Raw genomic sequence first — 22749 nt, forward strand, 5'->3', positions numbered from 1 at the left:
TGTTTCTGGGATAGGAAAAAGAGAAGATGGGTATTACACTTGAAGACAGCACCTAAAGTAGATCAGGTCCACTTACATAACACTGTAAGAGCTTTGCAGCAGGAAGGGAAGGAAAAGTCAGCATTCAGACATGGACAAATATTGATCCTAGCTATCTTCTAATGGCTTTCAGCATGTCCATCACTCTTCTCTCTGAGCACCCTCCAGTGACTTAACACATGACCAGTATCTGATTTTCGTACTTCCTTCCCTATTGCTCTTCCCAAAGGGAAATATTATTTATTGAGGCATAGAAGCCTCTGTAAATAATGTCTCGGATGACTTAGGTTTCCTCTCTGTGCTTGATTTATTGTCCCTAGATAATGTGATGGGAACAAGCTCTTGTCAGGCTCTTTTGTATAGTCTTAACTATAGCCAGTGCTGAAAGGGATTGTGTGAACTTAAAAGAATACCTCTGTCTGAAAACCTTGTAGTTACCATTGCTGCAGAAAAAGCAAAATTGTCTTTTGCTTTGCATGCAATTACCATGAGAAGGATTAAAAAACTATTTTTTTTTCTTTTTTTTTTCTTTTCCCAGCAATTATTCTCAGGAAATTAAAAAAAAAAAAAAAAAGAGCCCAAATACTATAGGTTTACAGAGAAACTTGCTAAGATGTATTGTTCCACATACTGTCTGGAGTTGTTTCTGTATTAATAACCACTTTTCAAGCTGACAGCAGCTCTTAAAAGTAGTCTTGGATTAAAAAGGAAGGAAGACATCATCCCAGGACTTCATGTTTCTAATTATGCTCCCAGAGAGCTTTCAAATGACTTTCATGAATTTATACCCAAGGCAGCCAATTCTCTTGCTGCTCACACAGTTTTTATACTGATACAAATCTATTCATTTTACTGGGACTATTACTGTTTTTAACAGGCTTACATAAGAGGAGAATGAGATCCAGTGGGTGGTCTCCATCTCCTCTTTTCCTTGGTTTCAAACAACCCCTGAAGGAAGAAAACAAAGTTAGTTAAAATGAGGCCAAGAAGTCACACCTGTCAGAGGAACAAACCAACCAGCACAGCAGATGCCCTTCCATCACTTGTGCTTCAGTTCCAAACATGGCACCACAGTGCCGCGGGTGCTGAGCTCTTGGAACCAAACGACTCCCGATGGATCCCTGATGCAGGGCCAGGGCCAGCAGCGTCTCGTAATCCCATAGAAATGGTGACACCGCCCAGCCAGGGACATGTGTGGTCACGTTGGCTGTGCAGGACTGGAAACCTAGCCCTTCTGAGTGCTGCCAAGGGTGCTAAGCTGAATTTTCTGTCTTCACAATTTAGGGGTTGTGTCCTTGTAACAACTTCCCTTTGGAAAGCTCCATACAGGAAGAGGAACTTTGCACTTAATCATGTCCTGACCTTAGCCATTGCCATAGTTCTCCATTGTACCACCTGGGTACAACGATCCCATGCATAAAGCTGATGCCATAGATACTAGCCCAACACTTAGGCTGTGAATATAGCTTCTCGTAGATCTTCCGCATGAAGTGAAGTGTTGAATATTATTGTCAGATTAATTTTCATCTGCCAGGCTTCTTGGACAAAGCAAAAATGGGCTTATGGGAATATTTTTCATCTGGTTATCTATCTTTTGACAGCTACTGAAAAAGAAGAATACTGCAGGTGCTTCTTTTAAAATGAAAACACAATTTCAGCTACAAGAAGGGCAGTGAGCAATAATATTTCATACAGGAATTGAAATACATCTCTGCAAATGAGCTTACATTGAGACAACTCTTCTGATAGCTTCTTGAGAGGGAACAGGAGTGGGGAAATACTCTTTGAAAATAACCTGCACCTTGAATTACTCCATTCCCTGTTCTCTCCAGTTGCTGCTCTCATGTCCCAGAACAGAGGGCAGGGAAGAGCAGTGGCTGCTGCTGCTGGTCCTGCCTGTGCCTCCCCCAGGCAGTCTCCATCTCTGCCCTGGGAGCTGTTGGAAGTCAGAGCAAGCCAGTCTGCTGCCCAGCTTCTTCTCAGGGTGCTGTGCAGGCAAGCGCTGTGCAAAGTTCTCGCAGTGAGGATGAATAAACATTTAAAAGCAATTTGCAAGGTTTTATAGTTGTCAATTTTATTGCTGTTATAGTATTTGAAGTAGTCTGAGGTGGAAAATCCTGTTGGCAGACAGCTGCTTTTGCACTTGCACCTCACCAAACAACTATATTTAGCTTTTATTGCATATTCTTGGCCAGATTGTATGCATGAATAAGGATCACCCACTTTGCTCCAGGACTCGTCTTACTGACAACGCGATTCCCAGTTACTACGCCAGCTTCTAGGAAAAATGTTCTTACTCTATATAAACATGTTCCAGAGCATGAGAGACGGAGGAAGACAAAGTTAACTCTTTGGAAGATTTCAGACTCAATAAGAGATGTTTTCTCTTTGGCATGTTCCCTCATTCTCTATCCATATATCTATGCAGAAAGTTTCAATACAAAGCCTGTACCTGGTGTGTGTTGTACCCCTGCCCAGGAGCTGGTGTGGGATAGCTGTTCTCAGCTCTCATGCTGCCCAGCTTAAATCTGAACATACAGCTGCCACATCCAGGCTGGGTTCACTTCAGCTGCTGAAGGAGCACAAAAATTAAATTGCAAAGGGATAGGGTGCTTGCTGGTACCCATACGAGTGCTCTTATCCTGCAGGGCCTGGTAGGCTTCCCCACTCCGTGGGAGACACGGAGCAGATGCTGCAGGACCAGTGTGGCAGAGAAGAGGTTAATCTGGGTGCTAATTAAGGAGTAGCTGGAAGGAGACACAGCTGCAGAGGGTGCCCTGAGGGAGGCAGGTAGCAGATGTTACTGAAGCGTGGGAGGCAGGGAGAGGCCAAGAAGAGCAGAGCAGATGGGTGCAGAGGCAGAGCCGGGGGGACACAGCGAGGTGCCCGGCCGCATGTGGCCCTGGGAGCCAGGGACAGGAGATCTGGGCAGCGAGGGGCAGAGCTGGGGCCACCTCCTGCGGCAGCGCCCCAGGCAGGCTGGAGAGGGAGCCAGGCTGAAGAGCTCTTGCCCTGGCCATCAGTTTTGGCAAGGAAATGTGGTTCTGACCTGGGATGGGACAAGCCCGCAGGGGTTCCCCGCTCTGCCCAGTGTCCATCCCGTGTGCTCACTGGTGGAGCCCAGTGACAGCCACGTGCCCGTGCCAGACCCAGGGAGGAGCGCGCATCCTGGGGCTGCAGCAGTGCTCAGAAGCCTGGTCTCTGGTGGCGTGGCACTGCCTGAGGGCTCCTGCTGCTGGCTGGTCGGGGTCTGCACCAAGGCCACCACAACCGCTCTGGTTTTCTCTGGCCAGCCTGCAGGAGGGAAGCTGTCACCGGAGCCTGACTGCTCCAGTGCTGCCATTAACACACCAAGCTGCGAGGCAAAGGCTGACTTTTCCTTGCTGCTCAAAGTGTGCTCTTCCTTCACAGTGGAAAAGAGAAGTAGGAGGGAGGCACGGCAGAGCCAGAACAGAGTATGGGCCACCAAATCTCAGAGTGTCTCTGAGCAGCATGTGCTGAAAAGTGCCGCTGAGCATGGCGGGTGCTACGGACGTGGGCTGCAGCACGGTGCCCTCCGCTTCCCAGCTGCAGTGTTTCCCTCCTGCAGTCTCTGGAGCAAGGCCAGTGCCATTACAGCTCTGGTTTGGAGCTCCAGGTGAAATTTGGTATGATTTTGCAGGCAGTAAACACATCCAGCCTCCCAAAGTGCAGACTGAACACAGCAACCTTTCCTCTGATGGCAGCAAATTGCCGTAATGGGTTGTCAGATCATTTCAGAAACAAGTGTCGGCAGAGGTTCTGCAGAAACCCAATGTAAATGCACCAGAAGTGAGATCCGTGACACAAAGTAATTTCTCACCCTGGCGCACTGATATGTAAATACTTCAGCTAAAATTCAAGCCCAAACTGCTGGAGGGCAATGCCCGTGGAAAAAAACACTGCATCACGCTTGATAGATGAAGATGTCGGAGCACAAGAAACTCTGATCTGCCTCAGGCTGCCATAAACAGCAAGGACGGAGCTGCCTCCAATGCATCGCAGCAGCAACCTGAGGTCGGCGGCCAGCCGGCATCACCCACCTGGGTGAGGGCACTCAGTGGCAGCCCCAGCCCCAGCCCCAGCCCCACGCCAGCAGCACGCAGCCTGTGGCACCCACAGCTGGGCAGTGCCATCGCCGCTGGGCCACCAGTGGGTAAGCAAAGGTCGGCCTGCGAGGCAGCCCCTCCCCAGCTGTCCCACTGGAAACGAAGGCTCCAGGTTTGGGCCAGCTCCTGAATTCTCTGCTGCGGAGCTCCATGGGCTGATGAGACCAGCTGGTATCCTTGCTGCTCTCTGACGTGCGAGTTACTCTTTGGTTGGAGAAAGCTGCAGTATTCTACAGCAATGACACAATACAGAGCACTCCTGGCTGCGCACAGCTGCTGACCTGCACATGCCTGCATGGGCACCGTGTGAACAGAACAGTCACCGTGCAAGACCCAGCTGGTGTGAATGTTTGCAAATAGGGAGCAATAAAGAAAACCAATGCTGACTAAGGAAACAGTCACTCAGAACTAGAGCAAACATTTGAGAATGCTGTTTGAAGCAATCTATTGTCTCCGCTATGGCTTGAATAAATAGTTTATCCTCAGCATACTGTTAAGCTATAGTGCTTTAAATAAAATTACACAAGTGAACCTGAACAGTTCATTGACATTTGCTGTCAGGATTGCTGTAATTTATTTATTTTCAACAGATCCCACTGCAAAGCTGAGGTTTCCAGCACAAGCTAGCAAGCAGGCGAGGTCTGTAAACTTGCTGGGAGGAGTTTTCGGAGCTAGAATAGCAGTAAACCATGAGTCATTCTGGTGGGTCTCCTTTGAAGCGTGTGTCACACAGAGAAACAGATGGGTTCGATTCCCCACACGGGGAAACTTCCTGGTCGCCTCTCCTAGCATGGCTCGCTGCTGCCGTGCCCTTTCTCAGCTTCACATGGTTCAACGTCTGCAAGCGCCTGCGGTGCCTTCGCTCTCTGGTACGTGCATGGTTAAGCCTTCTGGCAAACACTCACTTCCTAGTGGCTGCCCAGCCCCCTTGCTATTAACAGGATTTGGCTAATTAGCCGCAAGCAGTGCTGTTCTCCCTCAGCAATGTAAAGGGTTTACTATTTTTATCTGACTCTGGATGTTTTTGGTTCCTAGGGGATTAAGGTCAGAGGGCACATATTTATTCAGGCGCTGGAATTCTTACATCGTTTTTCCATTACTTGGTTCAGAAGGAGGAGCCTTGGCCTTTCAGCTCCCTCTTTTCTTCTCCTCTCTCTCCCATCCCTCTCGCTGCACCCCAGGCGCTTGCTGCTCTCCCTTCCTCCCTCCTTGGAGCGGGGAACCAGCTCCTCTGGAAGAGGAGCCTGCAGCAAGAATGTGTTTTACTTTCACTAGTGGTACAGAGGCATGTTAACCAAACATTTTGTATTTAAACACGAGTGGTGTCCAAGGAGAGTGAAGGAGTCCTGGAGTCACTTCATACAATGCGCTGTTGTTTATCTGCAAGCAAAACAAAACTAAAAGTTTATTCTAATGCATTTTTGAAGCTATTAGCTTTGTGCATTGCTTGAAAAGAAGTGTGTTGCCTTGCAGGACAATTTTATTTTCCCACAGAAGAATTCTGCTGGGTACAACCGTAAAAACCTCCATACGCTGAACTTGGTACTTCGTATGGTATTTAAGTATTTCCAGTACTTTGAGGAATAGCTTGAAAACATTCCCAACACAGGCACACCTCTGGTTAGCTGAATCCCACCATATGCAATGCCTTTAAGATGGACTGCTGAAAAAGGAGTAAGTTTTCATCGCTAGTTTTAAGAACAAGAAATCAAAGCATCTTCTAAAGATGCTATGGTCCCTGTTGTTTCAGGACTGGTTCCCTGCCAGTGCTTAACTTACAGTTAATGAAGGGATTAACTGCTGTCATTTTGTTTGCTTTCTAGTGGAAAAATGCATGTTATGAAGCATTTTCTTCTTGTGTGCACTATTTCAACATCCACATGTGATACAACAATATAAAATGAGCAAGACGCCACTTCAGAAATGCACCTCCTGCAGAAAGATGATGAGATTTGTGATGAGCCTTAGGTCATGTAGGAATTTCTTCAAGAGTCTCAAGCCGGCCCCCAAAATTATGCTTTCTGCTCTTAATTTAAAGCTTTGCACATGCTACAGACAATCTATTTTGCCAGAGCAGCACAGCTGCTGATCATGATCTTCCCTCATGTGAGTTAATCTGGTGGATATGTAGACGCTAGGTAGTGGAGGGCCTTGTGAGATGGCTGGAGATGCTGAGCGTGGCTGGACAGGAGCTCCCCGGAGGCAGCCGAGCGCGCTGGCTGGGTGGGACGTGCTCCTGCCACCCAGGTGGGACGTGCCGCACGGCTCGGCTCTGGCTGAGGTTTCCTGCGGGCTGATGGCCCCATGCTCAGGTATGTCACATCACTGCAGCGAAGGTGAGCAGCAGGCCTGTGTATAACAGTGGATATCAGTTTGTCTGTGGCAGAAGTAGCCAGGAGAAACAGCCCTGGGAGAAGGGACTACTGAGCGGGCACAACTTGCCTTGCTGAGCAATGCCTGCATCAACCTGCTGGGCAGCCAGGCAAAGCCCTAGGTACAGACCACATCTACTGGCTGCTGTAGCACAGATCTGGAGATACCAAAGGGTTGAGAGCTTTCCCAAGAGATTTCCCTCGCCTCCCTCCCCTCTGGCACCCGTGCAGGCAGGGCTGGGACAGGCAGCACTCTCCTCCCTGGGCAGGCGCTGCCGGACGGGCGGCGGTGACGTGGGGCATGCGTGGGAAGGAGGAGGTCTGAGCTGCGTGCGGGCTCTGGGCTTTGGGCACGGTGCCTCCGAGGCGGAGGAGGGCCTGTGAGCTTCTTTTTGCTGTGGGCCAAGAGGGGAGGTGCTGGGGTTGCTCCAGTGCAGAAAACACCCATGGAGACAGCCCCTCAGTGCGCCGAAGGCTGTAATTAGCAGCATGCAGAGGAAGCTCCGTTTGGCCTTTTCTGCACAGCAACTATTGCAATGATTTCGGCAGCTCCAAAACCAGGGATTACCCGAGTGTTGGTGATTCACAGGCAGGGCATGAGATGTCAGTGTTCCGTTTGTCTTTTGCAACACATTTTTGGCTGGAAATCTGAAACCTCCACAAGTTACGCTTAGGCAGTAATGAGCATATATGGATATCGGTCCTGGTTTTCTTTTCATGCTAAGCTCATCTCCAGTGGTGAAGTAATTTATAAGTTCTGACCCCTTTGCTCCCACTGTCCCACACAGTAATGCACAGAGGTCAATGGTCTTTAAAGCCTGCATCAATTCTGAGCCGTCTTTCTGCGTTGTTCATGACTATACTGTAAAATACGCCACAAAATAAAAATGTTTGGGCACAGAAGGGAGAGAAATATGGTACACATTTAACAATAACATTTCTATATAGAATTCCATAGTGTATTGAACCTATTTAATGAGTTTTCTAGATTAAGCTGAAGTCTGGGGAATTTTTATTATAATGCCATATCCCATAAAAATATCTATGGTCCTGTGAGAACAGACACCATATTAATCTATTTTTTTTTTTTTTAAAGCTAGGTGATTAGGTAATAGAGATTTTGCTCAGATGATATTGACACTAATACTCTTTGTGTGATTGAGTTATAAAATATTCTGTCCCTCAAAGCCTTCTCCACCCCAGACCCATGACATGGCACAAAAAGAGTGTAAATGCAAGTGGCTGTGTAATCTGTGGGGTGTACCCTAAAGAGAGTCCCTGCCTTGAACTATGTCAGGACACATCACATTTACATTTTGATACCAACCAGGAAGACCTCACGGACAGCTCACAGTGGAATGGAGACTGACGGATTTGTAAGGAACAGCCCACACTTTGCCAACCCACTTCTGTAATGGGCCAAGGCTTTGTGGCTCTGTCCAGCTTTGTCTTCTGCAGGAGCTGTGGGGAAGCACGTCCTGGGATCTGGCCTCCTTTGGGATGATTTCAACACGCAAGGATGATGCACAGCCTGCCGCTGAGTCCTCTACCACAAGATCCCATCACTCTTTTATAACTCAGTGTTTGAGGTTTGCTTAACCTCAGGAGGTTATTTGAGGAAAAACTTTTCTAGGAAAAAAAAAAAAAAGGCACAGTAAAAGAAAGGTACCTGGTATCAGGTGTAGCTGGAGGTTCGTCTCAGGCACAGAAGGGTCAGGAGCCCCATGGAAATAGCAGAACTGGCCTCATCACATGCACACTCACCCAAACTACATCATATTCCCCATCTGAAAGAAATCAACTTCTCAGAAACATGAAGTGGCATAAATTATGCATGAATTGTTTCCTTGCAAGGCCCCGCCTGAGTTGTTTCCTGGTGAGACCTGGAAAGCTGCAGCCGCGGGGCTGCCCCAGCGCCTGGCGGGCGGCCGGGGACCAGCGGGTAATGGGAGGTGGAGGTGGGGGGCCACCAGGGAGACCCCAGCCCAGGCCAAAAACGTGAAAGGACCAGAGGGCGGGTCATGGTTTTCATGCTGAAAATCACTGGCCTTCTGTGATGAGGGTATTTTTTTTTTATGCTCATTATGAAATTGCTTAAGATAAACGTTAATTCTCTTAGCAAGCCAACATGCTCACAGGCCCCCTGTGGATTTCTGTTTTGTTTTGGGTTCTTTTTTTCCTTTGCTTTTAGGAAAATGTTTGTCTTCCAAGGCATAAATATAATAAATACAACTTTTCAAAAACAGTCTTGCAATTACATTTTCCTATTCAATGAGCATTTCATGCTCAACAAGCTATGATTTCTCTTACTGCTTTCCTCCATGCTTGTCTCTTGACGCTGTGGTCTTTTTTGTTTGTTTAGTATTTTGTTTTTGTTTTGTTACCATTTTGTATGAACATGAAGGATTGATACCAGAGCTTGGTATTTCTTAGTGTCCCCTCTTACACCAGTCTTCATCTGCTGTTTCAGCAGAATTGGTTGAAAGTGCTCAATGTTCTTCTTATTCTTAAAAAAAAAAAAAAAAAAAAAAAAAAAAAATGAGAGAGAGAGAGAGAGAGAGAGAGAGAAAAGCAAGCTATGCAGTACCCACAGAAACTTAGGTAAACTTTCAGAAAGTACCTTGTTTTTCATAAATACTTAAGAAATATATTTCAAGATGCTACTTACTGGCTTACCTCCTGTGAGAAGGGACAACAAAAGCCACATACTTCTTGGCTCCTTCAGGTAAGTGGCATTTCTCACTTCTGACCTTTGCTACGGTTGAAAATCTGTTTCATCGTTCCCAACTGGTGGTTTTCCTGTGTAGAGCAGTGAGGTTTTGCAGTAATGAAGTAAATAGTGTGTGTGTGTGTGTGTGTGTGTGTGTGTACACACGTGTTTATGTATTACAAAAGGAGCTGGAGGAAATGGCCGTTCACGAACTGTCTCAAATATTGTTGCGGTACTCTGGGAGGCAGGTGTGCAGAAGAGTAATCAGTAGTTAGCTATTTATATCCTGCTTGCTCTAATCTGTTCCGTATATTTATAAAAGCTTTCATATCACACCTTCATATACATCGCTAAAGCCATATAATAGAAACTGACCTTTAGCAATGAGAAAATAAACCTAGATTATCACCAGCAGACCAAGTGATATAAACCAAATTGAAGTAATTACCTCTGAATGATCTCCACAGAGTGACTGAAAATTAAGTCTGAGCTGCCCTCTGTGCTCTACAGGAGAGAGGGCACTGCGGGAGCACACAGCTCCTGCCGATGCTGTCAGCAAGTGCCTGCCAAGCTCCCTCATCACCACCGCAGCACTTCGCTCCTTGCAAATTCTCTGTCTACTTCTAAAACGTATTTAGCTCCTGTACTGATATTCTAGCGAGGTAAATATATTTGCCTTTGGAAAGTTGCATGTCCTTACTCTTTCACTGAGATGGTGATGGTCTTTAAATACTTTTCCATTTTTGTATCAACAAAATATTTTAGAGACGTGAACATTAGTTTCATGTGCTGCCTTACAGAGGATGGAGACAAAAGCTCCAAGGTTTTCCTCCCTATCCTAAGGACTGAGAATTCGACAGCCAGGATGCTGCATGCAGCAGCAAGGAGGTCCCTGCCCCTCTGAGTCTCTGTAAGTGATAAGCCACAGATAAACAAAAGCAGATTCGGTCCATGAGAAACAGGTTGAGGGGGCGTATTCCTCTGCCACCGAGCATCCGTCTGCGACCTCGCTAGCTTTCTCCAGCCTGAGGAGGTTCAGACTTGGGAAGCCTGAAGCAAGCCCCGGTGGTTCAGAAAAGCATCGCAGAGGCATTGACTCGTGTTCTTCACGCTGGACCAAAGGCGCAGCGTGACGGCGCCACGAGCCCGACGTCTCCCACAAACTCTCCTCCCGGCTTGCCGCGAGGCCCCGGCAGCACACTGGAGTGCCAGCAGGCGTGGTAGGAAGGCAGAAGGTGAAACCCCAAGGGTATCCCCAAAGCAGCACGGCAGCTGTGGTGTTCACTGCAGTATGGGGATAGATCACGATGCAAGTCAGAGTCAGACTGAATAAATTAATGGTGCTGCAGCTTTCCAATGCTACAGGCCTAACCTTTCCCAATTCCTGTTGTTCTGAACGCAGCTTCCTGCCTCGGCGTGTGAACAATGCTGGGAATGATTCTCGTGATTTCCTGGGGCACTGTCTTCCTATCGGACACAGCTTTTAAAGGGTCAAGACCATATGATAAACAGTCACTGCGTTCTTCTCCAGGAATAGCTGCATTTCACTTGTAGATGAACTATCCTGACACATAAAGTTCATGCAGTGTTTCAGGGCTTCTCGAGAAGTGCTTGCAAGGTATGACTGTTTATTAGCTGTACGAAAGTAAATATTTGGATGGCCTTTAACGCTGAAATAGCACACCAGATGGATCTATCCAGAGCTAAATCCTCATAGGGGAAAGAACTATAGGAAGAGAATAAATAAGAGAAACAAAAATACGAGAGCTGGAAGATGGAATATATATATACATAATTGTGCAAAAAGATTAAAAGCAGATGTTGGAAACAATTTAAAAATTATTTTTATTTTTTGGTGGTGTAACTTCTGTAATAGTATTAAGATTGTCTTAAGTTTAAAAAGGACAAAATTCTCTGCTACCTTTCTTTAGTGAATGATAAACACTAAAAGAACAAATGACTAAAAATTGCTAGGCAAGGTTACCCCTCAATTATTATAAGAATTCAATTAAGTTTCATTTAGAAATTTGTGCTGTAACACTGCAAAGTCTGGTAGAGATTAAGAACCCAATAGAAATTTATGACAGCATTAATATTGCTCTAAGAACACTCGTGGAATATCTTATACGCAAGAAATGGCGCTATAATGGCAGAAGTAAGCTTTAATGAAGGACATTATTAGTCAGCAGTCTAAAAGGCCTTAATCAGGTTCCAAGAAATACAGCAACAGACGTATCACTGCCGCTACGTCTCACGGTTCAGACCCAGGTCGTACTGCGGGCTGCTCATACAGTGTACCAGGAATCCTAACAGTGCCAACCAGCTGATGTTCTGCTGGAAGATCCTTTGAAAGATGGCAGAACATTGTTCCTTTGCCCTATCCTCTATCTCACATTAGCTGGTCCCCAAGCTTACAGAACCTCATCCTTGTGCTTTGGAATTCCTCAGTACAGTGACAGTGGTAACGTGACCAAGGAAAGCTGGAAAGCTTGCGTTTAAACACAGCTTCCTCGTCAGTGATATACAGCAGTGACACAGTGCAGTGCCACTCCATAGCAGTGCAACCAGATTCAATACGTTGTGAATCGCATGGCACAATGAATAAATATCCACAACCATAGAATGGCAGTTGTTTTCTGACAACTTTTCTGCAAAAAAGTCTAGACTGAAGAATGACTTTCGCATATTGTGGTCACCGTGTAAACATCATAAATATCTGTGTGTAACAGGAGAGGTAGTGCATGGTCCAACTGCTTTATCTTGGATATATTCAGAGGGGGAAAGAGATGGTGTTAATCCTGTCGTATATCAAATAAAAGCAGGTGAAGATGCTCATGTACACATGACTATCAGGAACTAACTAACAATCATACACTTTCCTTCTTGTTCAAGATAATTTTGGCACAAGGCCTTTAAAAGAGCCTTGTGTAATTAAAAGAAGTCATCTAATTGGAGCTGATATTGCAGTACCTCTCTGAGATCCTGTGGCTTATTAGCTGCTTATTCTGATCTGTCTGTTACATACACACAAAAGTACATATACATGTTTATTATCTGCTAAGGCATGTTTCATACAACTTATTGCTGTGCCAACAGCAGCAAACTCACGTCAGCAATCCTTGAGAATGCCACCACAAACTGGAACTGTTCCAGGCACAGAAGACAACCCCAGTCCAAATCTTTGATCAAAGTCTGAAGTCTGCATGGCATAGAGCCATGGAGGAAACTGTCAGAAATGCTTGGTCCTACTCACTGATTGCCAAAATGAAACAAAATCTGTGCTCATCACATTGAGCTTCCTTTACTTCCCCCAAGTAAACAGATAAGTAGATAGGTAATTGGTATCCTTTTGTTTTGTTTTTTGTTTGTTTGTCTGCTTGCTTGCTTTTTTATGCCAAAGAAGAATGCATTTCTCTGCAAATGAAACATTTTCTATTTGCAGTGAATAAGGAAGATTGCTAGCTGAGATTTTTCCTTGTTAAAAATGTGTTTTTTTTTTTTTTTTTTTCCTGCAGGCTGACATAATAAAGAAGGAAGATCTTTGTGATGTAAACCTCCCTGCACTAATGTAGATTTCCTCGCACCATTTTACATGTAGCATTTAAACTGGCCATGTCCACTAGGGACTTTTCAAGCCTGCTGGCTCATACCACACCTGGAAATGGAAATGCTTTTAATTTTTGCAGTGCCACAGCTGTTCTATTTTAAATGGACCAAACTTAAAACAGCTACATGTGGTGGAGCCTGGCACATGGAACATGTCTGTTGAAGAGGCTGGAACTTTTAACACAGTGTGATAAACAGAAACTAAATACCATGAAATAAAATGTGGTCAATAAGTACGTGCTCTTTTTTTTTAATGTTTTCTTTTTCTTTTTCTTTTTTTTTTAATTATTCTGATTTATTTTGCAATGTATATATTTTGATTATTAATAAAGTTTTTTCTTACACAATGTTGACATCCATTTTTCAATCCCACATAAACCAATTGATGCTAATAATGAATCTTTTTAAACTAAGATAGTTATTTTCTATACATTCTCAAATGATTTTGTGAATCTGAAATAGGTTGGACAAAAGGGAGTCACTTGGTCAACATCCCAAGCTGCTGCCAGAACAGCATCCTGCTAAGGACAGAATTAATTTGGACGTGCAGGAGCTCTCCAAACCATTCCACCTGCCTTCACTACTGGCATTCCCAAGAAAAGTTCCAACAAGTGTCAATGGTGGGTGTAATTTGGGTGCCAGAAGTGGACTAAGAACAACCATCACATGCTCTGCGGGCTTCTCTGCAAGTGAGACCACAACAAATGGGGTTATAGGGATAAGTGCGAATTGAAAAACTGAAGTCTCTTTTTTATATTACCATTTTCCTGGGGTATATATTCTGCTTCTCATAAATAGAGTATTCAGTTATATTTTATGCAGGGCACTGGAATCTTGAAATAACACACACGTGTTGCAGGAGAAAACACTGCAGCTCTTTGTGGTTAAAGGAGCAGATTTATATGCTACCAGATTTTATTTCCTTGCACACCAGTCCTATTCTAGATTAACTGTGAACTTTGTAACTGCACATTAACAAATGCTGATATTGCTGCTCGGGGTAACAGCAAAGGTGAAAACTTTGCTATTTGCACTTTGATCAGCTGTTGTACCACTGTCTGCAGCTGAGCGAGCTCTTCACTGGCCTTAGAGCATCACATTAACCTAGCTGCAAGAGGAGCAGTGGAGTGAAAGAAAGAGCTTTAGCTTATAGGAGAATGGCAGCAGAAAAGGTAATAAGGGTTTCACCTACAGAGCAGCTGCAATCTCCACCTTTCTTCTGGAGAGACAAAACTAATTATACCTTCACTTCATAACAGTGAATTCCCCAACATACTGCCCTGAGCTTCTTTCCTTTCAGAATGGACATAAGGCATAAAGAAAATATAAAAGCAAGTGCTTACAGAGGCCTACTGGAAGGAAATAGTTTTCTATGAACTTACTTCTGCAGCTCTTGAACAGCTGAAAGAAATAGAATCTCACTGAAGATACTAGCCCATGATGTCTTCTCTGTTCTGATTTACTCCTACATCTGTATGCCTAGCATAAATTAAATTATATCCTATTACTTGCGTAAATGTGCACTGCCTTTTCTGTGATGATGTAAATCCACCTTGCTACAAGAACATGAGAACATCAACATTAAAATCAATTGCAGACATGTTGGAAAACATAACTGTGTATCTGGATTTATTTTTTTTCTTGGAATAACAAGTTCTGTAATAGCTTTTCATTTATTTCATTTTCTTGAGGTGTTTTTTTTTTTTTTTTTTTTTTTTTTTTTTCAGTGCACAGCACAGAGTGTCACTGGATTTAGTGCTCGTTGGGATAAGGAAGTCCATGCCAGGAAATACAAAGAATCTTTACATCTGTGTCACAGATGGAAGACCTCTGAGCAAATAGCAACATAACAGAATTTTAAATAAAAGAAACTGTGTCTGTAAACATTATAGCAAATAGTTTATGGTCTGTCCAAGTCTAGAGTTGCCTGCTTCAGTATCAAAAGTAAGACTCAGTAATTATTTCCAATGGGCTGTGATTCACAAGTGGGCAGAAACGATTAGTTTGGAGGACTGCACCAGTTGTGAGGGCTGTAACAGCTGGGGCACAGACATCCTCCTCTCTGGTCACAGACACAACCTAACTGCACGTGAGCTGCCCTCTGTCACCTTCAGCTGCTTGGGCTATGGAAGCGTACGGTAATGCCAGTGCTGCTACACAGCTCCGTCAGTCTGGAAGGGAGAAATGAGAGATGTGATTGCAGCGTGACCAGCAGCACTGCAGTGACCCTCCGAAAAGCTCCTGCTGCTGCCTTCACCACTGGGCAAGGTTCGTGCTGCAGCTCACTGGCATCAGGGCTGCCGCTGTGCAGAGCCCCTGGGCCCACGGCAGCCCTTGGGAGAGGCCGGAATTGGTGAGGAGCAGAGGAAGGCACCGCACCGAGCCGTGCTTTCAGCACTGAGGCCTGGGATAGCAGCGGGGCCACATGTCCCACGGGGTGCCCCTGCCTCACATGGAGTGTGACACTGGGGGAAATTGATCCCAGGCAACAAGCTCGTGCCAAAATCCACTTGCCTCAGCCTCAGATCAGTTTCACGTTACTTGTAGCTTACAGATGCCTTACAGCCCTGACATCCCTCGAGAGCAAACCTGGAAGCAGCCTGCATGCACGTGCCCATCCATTGCTTTAACACCCTGCCATCAGTGCGGGGGTTGCTGGAAGAGGCAGACCAGGCCCCCCTCCTAGCCAAGGGCTGTTGCAGGGCAGAGCTGGGCAGCCTGGATGAGCAGAGCCCAGGGACAACACCACAGCAGGCAGCCTGACCTCCAGCTCATCAGATCGCTAGCATGCTTGGCTCATTAACCTTAAGAAATCTGATTGTAACACCTGCATGTGATTTAATGCAGACCTGGCTAAGCGGTTACTGACCAGGCACAGCTCTACAAAGGTGCTGCACCTGCCTGCAGCAGGCCCTGCCCCGACCCAGGGAAGCTCAGAGAGCACGTCCCTCGTCTGTGCCATCTTCCAGAGCCAGAACACATGGCACATATTTGCTGAGCTATTAACAGCTTGAATGTTTATCAACTGTAATTTCAGTGCTAAAACTGATTGGCTGCAGCTGTACAGAATCACAGCAAAACGCTTTAAATGTAAAATGTAGCCCAGGTGTGGGAATGTTAGGACAGGAGCTGCTCCCTCAGATACAAAATCCATGTGGCTCACAGGGTAGTCCTCAGGGCTGCTGAAACACATTTAGGCCCCACAACTAATCCAGAACTGCCCACCTTGTAAGGGGTCATTGCTCACCAGAAAGGTGAAATCCAAGCAGCTCTGAAGATATTTTTAGATATGCAGGAGTTTGAACATTGCAAGAATACGGAAGCTAAGGTACGTCTTAATGTTCTGATATTATTAAAATGCCATGCAGTGTGTGGAGAGTTATCCCAGTCATTGATGTTGTGTCAGCTTTAACACCCCACTACACCGTTAATATCAATGATAGTTCCAGGGCCAATGTGACTCTTACCAAGTATAATGCAAGTAATGTTTTCTTACCTATACTTACGGTTTCCCCTTTGCTTCTATTAAGGGGGTCAGAGTGTTTTTCTCTGTTCTGTTGCAATTTTCAGGATTAATGATGTGGCTGTTCTCTGCTTGCTCACTTGGAAATAATTATGAATTGCATTAACGTGCCTGCTTGCAAGATTTACTCCCTCTCCAGCCCTAGCTTCCAGCAGAGACAATACTTATGTATGTAGGAGCAATGAAGTGGTTTGAGGAGTGTGCAGCAAGTCTCTGAGGCACATGGGATCTGTTTGGGCCTTGGGGGCAATAACAAGCCCTAAGGTCCCTGACCAGCCCTATGGCCTGCCCTTGGTCACAGACCTGATTTCAGCCAGCCTGGGCTGCTGGGCTCCAGCCCCACCACAATGCTGTTGTGCCAGGCTGTGGGCCCCCAGAGCCGGGCTGTCCTTGATGCCCCCAGAGCCCTGGCTGGGGTGGTGGGATGGCCCCTGGGCACCAGGCTCTGCCCTACCAGTAGTCTGAGGAGTAGGGGAGCCCCCAGCCCTTGTGGTGCCCTTGCAGTTGTTATCGTGTTCATAGCTAAGCATCCAAGATATAAAAAATTGGTTAGAAAAAGTCATCTTGATTATTGTGAAGTTTTCCCCTGTAGGGCTTCAAGCAATTTAAAACTGTCTTCCTGTAAAACTGGCAATTGTTATGGTCCAAGGTATGTATTTGAAGCCACAAATAATCTAAGAATATTTATGACTGACCTTCAAATTTTGAAATTTAGATTTTGAATCTTGGAGGCTTGTTTACAAAGAGTCTGAGTCCACATGGTGTAAATCAATACGAGATGAAGTGATGCAAGTGAAGATGCTGAGAAACTGGCACTCACACTTGGAAAGCTTATTTCCTGCTCTATAACCTAGGTAGTAGCAATGAGAGGTGCTCATCGGTGCTTGTTTCAGACACTTTAGCTCCTCTGATTCTTAGATAACTGTTCTGGGCATTTACCACAGCAGCTAGATAGAAAGAGTTTGTATCCAATAATGGATACCAATAGATTCCCTTTAACAGATATAACTGGAGCTGTACTCTGGTTCAGAAGTAGTTCAGAAGAATTTCAGATGAGTTAAAAATTAAGGGTGTGTATCTAGGACAGCGTTCTGAAATCTACTAAACTCAGTTTGATACCCTCTCATTAGAAACTAGCAATGTGTAGTCTAAAGTACTGTGTATCAGATCTGGGGTTTTCCAACTCTTGTTCCCATAGTTTCAGGACCACAAAAAATTCAGGCAGCAGCCACTCATGGAACCATTCCACACTTCCAAAGTAAACCAAGAAAAGACAGCAACAACTCTGAGAGCTTCCTTCAAGATGTTTTGTGCAGTCTAGAAAGCACAACATGGGTCATTCAATCAAATGCTGGGATAGGCTCACAAAATCCACTAAGGTCAATCTCAGAGAACAGAGTCTGTCCCTCAGGGTTATAAAAGAGCTCTCAGGCAGCAAAATACTACATTGCTTTTAAGGGTTTTAATCTGATATAATTTATTTTGTGTGTTGTTTGTTTTTCCTGCCATTATAAAAATAAAAAAAAACACCTGCTCTTCTTAAAGATTGCTTTAATAAAAATAAAAGTCAATTAGTAAAGCCATAAAGCCAGCAACAAAAACAGGTGAAACATGATTATAGAGGAATTGCACAGCTGGCTTATGAGTGCTTCCTCTGTTATCCCTGCATGATTGGCATGTGCCCTTTCCAGTGGGCCAGCTCCACGTGCTGCCCTTTGCATGGCTGCACCACCAAGGGAATTTTATCAGCAACAGCTCTGCTTGCTCCTGGGGAAACATTCAGAGAACTAGGTGTCCCATCTTATGGAGAGGGGACACAGTCACATAGTACCAATGACAAGCAGCATCTGTTTAAAAAAAAATCTGTGCCTGTTATGATGCATTATTTTATTCAGGTCAGAGATACATTCACAGTTTTTTTTTTTTTTAACCAATATCTTTTGTTTTTCAAGCATGCTGCTGTAATTAATATCTTACATATAGCTTTGAAAGGAGAACATATCAAAGTTTAAGGAATCCATAATCATGAACAAAATTAAGTACACATTGCATCATTAAGGTTGAGTGTGTTGAATCTCCTGTCTCCAGCCCTAAAGCCTAGCTGAAACAAAATCTAAATTAAACTTGTGAGCACTTCCCAGCTGCAGATCAGCACAGAGTCCAGTTCGGGGCATTGCCTTGTGGTGGGTCAGCATCATGGAGCACAGCGCAGGCTGACAGCCTAGTTTAATCCTGCCCTATGCCCTAAATCTAACCCGTGCTCACCTCCCAGTGCCAACCTTTTCCTGAACACGCTGCGTTATTCCTGCCCCAAGTGGGATGTGGTCAAAGAACCAGCTGAAGCTGAAGACTCAGAACTGCTGCAAGGGCCAAAGGAGGTGTGAGGGCTTTTCTGAGGTGGCTGCAGGGTCAGGGTAGCAGGTGCTGTCCTTGCATAACTGGTGGGCAGCAGGGAGAGCCGTGCCACCCGTGCTGGGTCAGCAGCTGTCAGCCTCTTGAGGGCCAGCTCTGGAGGGAGGGAAAACAAGAGCTGTTGGTGAGATGTGTGGTAGAGGAGATCAAAGGAGGAAAACAATGAGAAATGAGACTTTCTGAGATCCAACTTTACATGATAGACTGCAAGCAAATCTAGCTACCAGCAGCATCATTCAAACTAACAGCTTAAAAGCCAAGCAAACTAGAAGTGGTTTAAAACAACTTTGTTTTGTTTTTAAATATAATGACTTTATACTATAAATGGACAATGTGGTTTTCACACACCCATGCTGAGAGCAACAGGATAAGACAGTGCTGCAAAAATAACAAAATATGGCTTTTATTTGTCTGTTTCTACAGAATGAATGAAATCTGTTTTCTCTTACTATTCTCAGTTCTGTTGCATGGGGAGCAGGTCTGACCAAAGCTTTTAGGGGAGGTTGAAACATTTATTTATCATGGAAAAAACTAGTTTGCTCCAAGCCAAATCTTCACCAGTAGTAACCTCCACAACAGGCCATATCTATCTTCCGCCCCCCTCCAGAATCTGAAAATGTAAAATCTTCCCTCTGCCTCGTCTGTAGGCTGTGCTGGCTCCGCTGTTCCCTTCTGGCAGCAACTGATGCTCTTCTCTCACTGCCCGTTATTGTCCTTTTCAGAAGGTGCATAGGAAGACTTGAGGCAGAACACATCTCTTCTTGGTGCCAACTTCATCCACTCTGTCTATGAATGTGCCAATGAATAGTGCTAAGTAACCCTATGTTATCTCCTACTTCCTATTCAGTAGGGAAAGCTGTGAAAATATTGCCACTCAGGTCCAAAACGCAGTAATGTTGTGCACTTCTCTGACCTTCAGGCTTATTTGAAACATTTGGCGTCACGACCATTTTTTCTCCTTGGAGTGGCAAGGCTACTTAGTAAAAGCTAACCTGATTCTTGAGCCATCTCGCTCAAACTTAAGATTCAAGACAGGCACCGAGACTGAAAATACTCAGACTGCACTGTCTGGGTTACAAGTACTGGGGAACTAGGAGTTGTTGCAGAAATGTTAGTTAACATCAGTTAGCGGTGGTACTTTCCCTCTAATAACAACAGCAGCCAACACCAATCTGTCTTTCTACCTCTGCGCAGGAGAGAAAGAGAAATAATCTGACCTGTATTTGCATCTTCAGCCAATTGGACTTGACCCAGGGGCCAGAGCTGTGACCCTCTGGAGCTGGGAGCCTGAGCTGGTGTGGATACAGCTGGAGGCAGTTGAGGTTCCTGCTCTGAACGGGAGGCACAGATGCATGCTTTTTTTTTTTTTTTTTCCCTGTTTCCTTGTCATTATACTATTATGTCTCCTCTTTCAAGTTATCTATTGTTAATATCTGGGCGGGGGGAATATTGGCTCTATAACCAACGCTTTGGTTTAACATTCACACCAGAGGTCACATAATACAGGCTTTAGTGTGTTTTTACCTATTATCCTTTTACCATTGCCACAGTCAAACTTTCATACTTGGACATGGATTTCCTTTTTTCTTGTTGCATAGCACAGGCAGAGCTTTCTCATTTGAATTTACCAAGCGTCGGCTCTGTTCAGTTCACCTTTGCAAAATCAGTTTGTGTCCCCTCTGCTCCTCCCCTGCCCTGCAGAGCAGCCGGCAGTGGGCACCCTCCATCAGTGGCGGTGTTTGGAGGAATGGATTCTCACCCCTGAGAAAACGGCAGAAACCTGCTGCAGTTGGGTCTGTTGTCTAAAACAGCGCAGTTTGAGGTTCAGCATCAGCTGAAACACTTCCCTGAATTGCTCGGGTGAGCTGCTGCAACCATCTCCAAGTATCAGCCCGCAGCAAAAGGCGGGCAGGGCGCTTGGCACAACTTGCTTTGTGTTGCCTTTGCTTTCCTTTGGGGATGCTGGGTTTCCTGCCGGGCCTGTGTTTGTCCACAGGTACCTGGGAGGTCATTTTGCCTCACTTTGTGGTCATCTTTTCCTGCTTTTGGAAATGGCTTCTCTCCCAATCTGCGAGTGGGAGCAGTGGCTCTCAGGAATTCTACTGAAAATGCTTTACATGTGATGCTCTATTTTATGTTCATGTTTTTTGCAGGTTTTATTCAGTCCTTTCCTTGAAAGAAGGCAGACATCTCAGTCACCACGTTGGTCATTGTTTTGCTTCTGTGTGGCTGTGACACTTTTTTTTGCTGTAGTGCTTCCTCTACCAAATAAATGGGCAAAGTGTATCTGCACTGCAGTTTGGAAGTCGCTGTCTGTGTCCTGTCCAAGTAACTTCTTGTGGTCTACAGACACTTCCTATTGCAGTTTCCTGTTCTTGAGCACTGCCAGACTTTTCACCTGGATACCATATGGCTTGGGATCCCTTTCCAGCTGGGTGTAATTTGACACAGCTTCCTCCAGCATACCGTGACTTTGATGCAATCACTGTGGGCTGAAATGTGTAAGGCTTGTGAGCTAAACACAACACTGATTTTCTCTCTCCCTCTCTCATCATCAGGACGGTATGCTTGATTAACTCATCGTTAATACCTCTGAGGGCTGCATCCAGGTACAACAATGGAGTCTACAGGGCAACTTTACACAGCAGTTGTCTTGGGAGTTGTACAAAATGTTCAAGTGAATTGTGCAGCAATAAGCAGTTCAGCAGTGCTGAGTATCTGCAGCCACCAGCATGTCCTGCATTGCTTTTCTCTGTATGTCCCAGCTCACGGGAAGTCAGCAAGTAAGAGGTGGATTTCCACAACTGCAATTTGCTTTTATTTAGTTGCATTTCATTTGCATCTTCTAACAAAGAGGCACAGCAGGCATCGTCTATTAGACCCTTTGTCATTCCACTTGCATGTCCTGCCTGAGAACCCTTCCCACAAAGGGGACGCGTGTCAGGGCTCCCCAGCCCAGTGCCAGGGGACAGGACCACCTCCTGGAGCGGGCTCAGCAGTGCTCGTTGCCCCAGCTGCTGGTAGCACAGGACTCTGATACGTGATGAGCATCGCCACGGTACGGCAAGGTGGGCATCTCCCTGGGTCAACAGTACCTGACTGTGCTCGCTGTGGCACACTGCAAGGGGTTCTGCCTTGCCTTTCCCAAGCAGCAGCTTTCACACAGGTGTCTGCTCACACCCACACTGACTTTGGTTGTCCGCCCCCTTCTCCACAGCTCCAGCAGTGCCGCTCACCCCAGCCCCTGCTCCTGAAGCCCCCGTGGGGCAGGGCCTGCCGTGGCTGGCACGCTCCTGAGACCTGTCCTGTGTGACTGGGTGCTGTCAGCTCGTTTTATGCTTGGATTGTTGCTGGGATCCCTTCCTCTGATGCCTTATTTCGTGAACCATATTTTCTAGGGGAGCGTGGTTCCTCCTGTATGGTCAGGAGTTTGGGGCGTTTTTCCCTGGCCCTTGGCTGGTAACTTTGATTGCCATAATGATGTGGAGGATCCCCCCAGCACTGGAGGCTGGCTTTATTTAGCTCTTTTTCATTTTCCTCAGTGCTGAGGAAGTCGTGCAGCCTCGTGCCTTTGCTGATGTCAGCTGGAGCAGTTGGGTACCAGTTCCCTCTTTGCCTGCTTGCCCTGCTTGCAAACTGGCTGTTTTTTGGTTGTGTCTGACCCATCCTTTGTGGCCAGCAGGAACAGCTGGGCTGGGCTGCCCAGAGCAGGGAGGCTCATTGACTGACCGTGAGCAGGCTCTGCCAGTTACTGTGCAACATGCCGTAATTTTGCACAAGCCGTACCTGAAGGCTGATGAGGAGAGGCGTTTATTCGCCCGCTGTTTGGAGCTGTGTTTGCGTGCAGCCCCTCGGGTGGGATGCGGTGAGGAGGTGGGGGGGGGTCACGGCCTCTCTGGGGAGCAGGTTCCTGGCCGTGCCCCGCTGCTCAGCGCTGCCAGGGGCGCTCCGTCCCGGCGG

General features: G+C 45.9%; 2 long non-coding RNA genes across 2 annotated transcripts; both read left to right on the forward strand.

Moving 5' to 3' along the window:
* The first annotated feature begins 1454 nt into the window (after positions 1-1454).
* On the forward strand, positions 1455-13090 carry LOC137859865 (uncharacterized). Its single transcript, XR_011098608.1, has 2 exons — positions 1455-10866; positions 12764-13090. It is a non-coding gene; the product is annotated as an uncharacterized lncRNA (long non-coding RNA).
* A 2696-nt stretch (positions 13091-15786) lies between these two features.
* Positions 15787-22542, forward strand: LOC137859869 (uncharacterized). Its single transcript, XR_011098611.1, has 2 exons — positions 15787-16182; positions 20943-22542. It is a non-coding gene; the product is annotated as an uncharacterized lncRNA (long non-coding RNA).
* The last annotated feature ends 207 nt before the right edge of the window (positions 22543-22749 follow it).

This window comes from Anas acuta, chromosome 7 (genome assembly GCF_963932015.1).
Source record: "Anas acuta chromosome 7, bAnaAcu1.1, whole genome shotgun sequence".
Taxonomy (NCBI): domain Eukaryota; kingdom Metazoa; phylum Chordata; class Aves; order Anseriformes; family Anatidae; genus Anas; species Anas acuta.